A 5,000-nucleotide genomic window follows, 5' to 3' on the forward strand; every position below is an offset into this window, starting at 1 on the left:
CGTGTGTTTGTGGATTTGCGTGGCACAAATCTTCCCCGATCGCACCGGGCCACAGTTCCAACCCGTCTCGTCCGTGCTTCTTCTCCAGCACGACCACCGTGGCGGATCGCCAGGATGCTCGTGAGGGAGAAGCCACGCGGATGAGGCCGTGCCTTCCCTGTGGTGGCCGCGCGCTACTGGACCGAGAGTAATAAAGCCCTCATATCAACCACATGACCCTGGGCGTAACCAGCACAAATGTGAGCCCAAGCGGACGCTGACTGATGACATTACTTCCCCCCCGCCCGGCAGCAAGCCAGACATGATGGCCCCTTCCCCGCGAACGGTTGGAAGCCATACCCCCTTCGTGATGCTCACAAGTCTTCGAATAAGCCACCCAACGATTTGCGTGGCACAAATCTTCCCCGATCGCACCGGGCCACAGTTCCAACCCGTCTCATCCGTGCTTCTTCTCCAGCACGACCACCGTGGCGGATCGCCAGGATGCTCGTGAGGGAGAAGCCACGCGGATGAGGCCGTGCCTTCCCTGTGGTGGCCGCGCGCTACTGGACCGAGAGTAATAAAGCCCTCAATATCAACCACATGACCCTGGGCGTAACCAGCACAAATGTGAGCCCAAGCGGACGCTGACTGATGACATTACCCCCCCGGCCGGCAGCAAGCCAGACATGATGGCCCCTTCCCCGCGAACGGTTGGAAGCCTAATAGCTAAATATGCAAAAGCCACTTTTGTACAAGTAGATACACTTTTTTTGAGTAGACATAAGTTCTGTTTTGGGACCTAGAGAACGAATTTTCACGAGATTTTTTGCAGGGATCCTCATAAAAATGGTACAACATTGCCTGCAAAAAATTAGAATTTTTCGACATGGGGAAGTATTTTTTTTATTTTTCCAAAGTCGTTAGGATTGGCCAAGGTTTCGAATTTTCATGAATTTTTTTCAAAACCCTCTATTTTCCAACATTTCAAAAATTCAAAACCACATCAAGATGGCTTGGTTTTGATACCAAACTTTCTAGACCTCATTCTGCATGCATTTGTGACACTTTCCAACCAACAAAACTCAAAAACCACCACTTTGAAAATTTCATGATTCTTGGCACACCACCAAGTCACAAAATCAAGCCAAAACACCAAAATCTTGGAACTTGGCTATGCACCAACCATGTCAAGATCAATTCCTTTTGATCCCAAACTTCTCCCACATCACTTTGAAGGCATTTGTGAGGATTGAGTCCAGCCACTTTTCCAAAACCATGATTTTCGTTTTTCACCAAAATCACCACCAAGTCACAAAATCAAGCCAAAAATCCAAAATCATGGAACTTGGCTATGCACCAACCATGCCAAGATCAATTCCTTTTGATCCCAAACTTCTCCCACATCACTTTGAAGGCATTTGTGAGGATTGAGTCCAGCCACTTTTCCAAAACCAACATTTTCGTTTTTCACCAAAATCACCACCAAGTCACAAAATCAAGCCAAAAATCCAAAATCATGGAACTTGGCTATGCACCAACCATGTCAAGATCAATTCCTTTTGATCCCAAACTTCTCCCACATCACTTTGAAGGCATTTGTGAGGATTTAGTCCAGCCAGTTTTCCAAAACCATGATTTTCGTTTTTCACCAAAATCACCACCAAGCCACAAAATCAAGCCAAAACACCAAAATCATGAACTTGGCTATGCACCAACCATGTCAAGATCAATTCCTTTTGCTCCCAAACTTCTCCCACATCACTTTGGAGGCATTTGTGAGGATTGAGTCCAGCCACTTTTCCAAAACCATGATTTTCGTTTTTCACCAAAATCACCACCAAGCCACAAAATCAAGCCAAAAATCCAAAATCATGAACTTGGCTATGCACCAACCATGTCAAGATCAATTCCTTTTGATCCCAAACTTCTCCCACATCACTTTGAAGGCATTTGTGAGGATTGAGTCCAGCCACTTTTCCAAAACCAACATTTTCGTTTTTCACCAAAATCACCACCAAGTCACAAAATCATGAACTTGGCTATGCACCAACCATGTCAAGATCAATTCCTTTTGATCCCAAACTTCTCCCACATCACTTTGAAGGCATTTGTGAGGATTGAGTCCAGCCACTTTTCCAAAACCATGATTTTCGTTTTTCACCAAAATCACCACCAAGCCACAAAATCAAGCCAAAAATCCAAAATCATGAACTTGGCTATGCACCAACCATGTCAAGATCAATTCCTTTTGATTCCAAACTTCTCCCACATCACTTTGAAGGCATTTGTGAGGATTGAGTCCAGCCAGTTTTCCAAAACCATGATTTTCGTTTTTCACCAAAATCACCACCAAGCCACAAAATCAAGCCAAAACACCAAAATCATGAACTTGGCTATGCACCAACCATGTCAAGATCAATTCCTTTTGATCCCAAACTTCTCCCACGTCACTTTGAAGGCATTTGTGAGGATTGAGTCCAGCCACTTTTCCAAAACCAACATTTTCGTTTTTCACCAAAATCACCACCAAGTCACAAAATCATGAACTTGGCTATGCACCAACCATGTCAAGATCAATTCCTTTTGATCCCAAACTTCTCCCACATCACTTTGGAGGCATTTGTGAGGATTGAGTCCAGCCACTTTTCCAAAACCAACATTTTCGTTTTTCACCAAAATCACCACCAAGTCACAAAATCAAGCCAAAAATCCAAAATCATGAACTTGGCTATGCACCATCCATGTCAAGATCAATTCCTTTTGATTCCAAACTTCTCCCACATCACTTTGAAGGCATTTGTGAGGATTGAGTCCAGCCAGTTTTCCAAAACCATGATTTTCGTTTTTCACCAAAATCACCACCAAGCCACAAAATCAAGCCAAAACACCAAAATCATGAACTTGGCTATGCACCAACCATGTCAAGATCAATTCCTTTTGATCCCAAACTTCTCCCACATCACTTTGAAGGCATTTGTGAGGATTGAGTCCAGCCACTTTTCCAAAACCAACATTTTCGTTTTTCACCAAAATCACCACCAAGTCACAAAATCATGAACTTGGCTATGCACCAACCATGTCAAGATCAATTCCTTTTGATCCCAAACTTCTCCCACATCACTTTGGAGGCATTTGTGAGGATTGAGTCCAGCCACTTTTCCAAAACCAACATTTTCGTTTTTCACCAAAATCACCACCAAGTCACAAAATCAAGCCAAAAATCCAAAATCATGGAACTTGGCTATGCACCAACCATGTCAAGATCAATTCCTTTTGATCCCAAACTTCTCCCACATCACTTTGAAGGCATTTGTGAGGATTGAGTCCAGCCACTTTTCCAAAACCATGATTTTCGTTTTTCACCAAAATCACCACCAAGCCACAAAATCAAGCCAAAACACCAAAATCATGAACTTGGCTATGCACCAACCATGTCAAGATCAATTCCTTTTGCTCCCAAACTTCTCCCACATCACTTTGGAGGCATTTGTGAGGATTGAGTCCAGCCACTTTTCCAAAACCATGATTTTCGTTTTTCACCAAAATCACCACCAAGTCACAAAATCAAGCCAAAAATCCAAAATCATGGAACTTGGCTATGCACCAACCATGCCAAGATCAATTCCTTTTGATCTCAAACTTCTCCCACATCACTTTGAAGGCATTTGTGAGGATTGAGTCCAGCCACTTTTCCAAAACCATGATTTTCGTTTTTCACCAAAATCACCACCAAGTCACAAAATCAAGCCAAAAATCCAAAATCATGGAACTTGGCTATGCACCAACCATGCCAAGATCAATTCCTTTTGATCCCAAACTTCTCCCACATCACTTTGAAGGCATTTGTGAGGATTGAGTCCAGCCACTTTTCCAAAACCAACATTTTCGTTTTTCACCAAAATCACCACCAAGTCACAAAATCAAGCCAAAAATCCAAAATCATGGAACTTGGCTATGCACCAACCATGTCAAGATCAATTCCTTTTGATCCCAAACTTCTCCCACATCAGTTTGAAGGCATTTGTGAGGATTGAGTCCAGCCAGTTTTCCAAAACCATGATTTTCGTTTTTCACCAAAATCACCACCAAGCCACAAAATCAAGCCAAAAATCCAAAATCATGAACTTGGCTATGCACCAACCATGTCAAGATCAATTCCTTTTGATTCCAAACTTCTCCCACATCACTTTGAAGGCATTTGTGAGGATTGAGTCCAGCCACTTTTCCAAAACCATGATTTTCGTTTTTCACCAAAATCACCACCAAGCCACAAAATCAAGCCAAAACACCAAAATCATGAACTTGGCTATGCACCAACCATGTCAAGATCAATTCCTTTTGATCCCAAACTTCTCCCACATCACTTTGAAGGCATTTGTGAGGATTGAGTCCAGCCACTTTTCCAAAACCAACATTTTCGTTTTTCACCAAAATCACCACCAAGTCACAAAATCATGAACTTGGCTATGCACCAACCATGTCAAGATCAATTCCTTTTGCTCCCAAACTTCTCCCACATCACTTTGGAGGCATTTGTGAGGATTGAGTCCAGCCACTTTTCCAAAACCATGATTTTCGTTTTTCACCAAAATCACCACCAAGTCACAAAATCAAGCCAAAAATCCAAAATCATGGAACTTGGCTATGCACCAACCATGCCAAGATCAATTCCTTTTGATCTCAAACTTCTCCCACATCACTTTGAAGGCATTTGTGAGGATTGAGTCCAGCCACTTTTCCAAAACCATGATTTTCGTTTTTCACCAAAATCACCACCAAGTCACAAAATCAAGCCAAAAATCCAAAATCATGGAACTTGGCTATGCACCAACCATGCCAAGATCAATTCCTTTTGATCCCAAACTTCTCCCACATCACTTTGAAGGCATTTGTGAGGATTGAGTCCAGCCACTTTTCCAAAACCAACATTTTCGTTTTTCACCAAAATCACCACCAAGTCACAAAATCAAGCCAAAAATCCAAAATCATGGAACTTGGCTATGCACCAACCATGTCAA

Source organism: Phaseolus vulgaris, chromosome 1 (genome assembly GCF_051622355.1).
Source record: "Phaseolus vulgaris cultivar YP4 chromosome 1, ASM5162235v1, whole genome shotgun sequence".
NCBI classification, from domain to species: domain Eukaryota; kingdom Viridiplantae; phylum Streptophyta; class Magnoliopsida; order Fabales; family Fabaceae; genus Phaseolus; species Phaseolus vulgaris.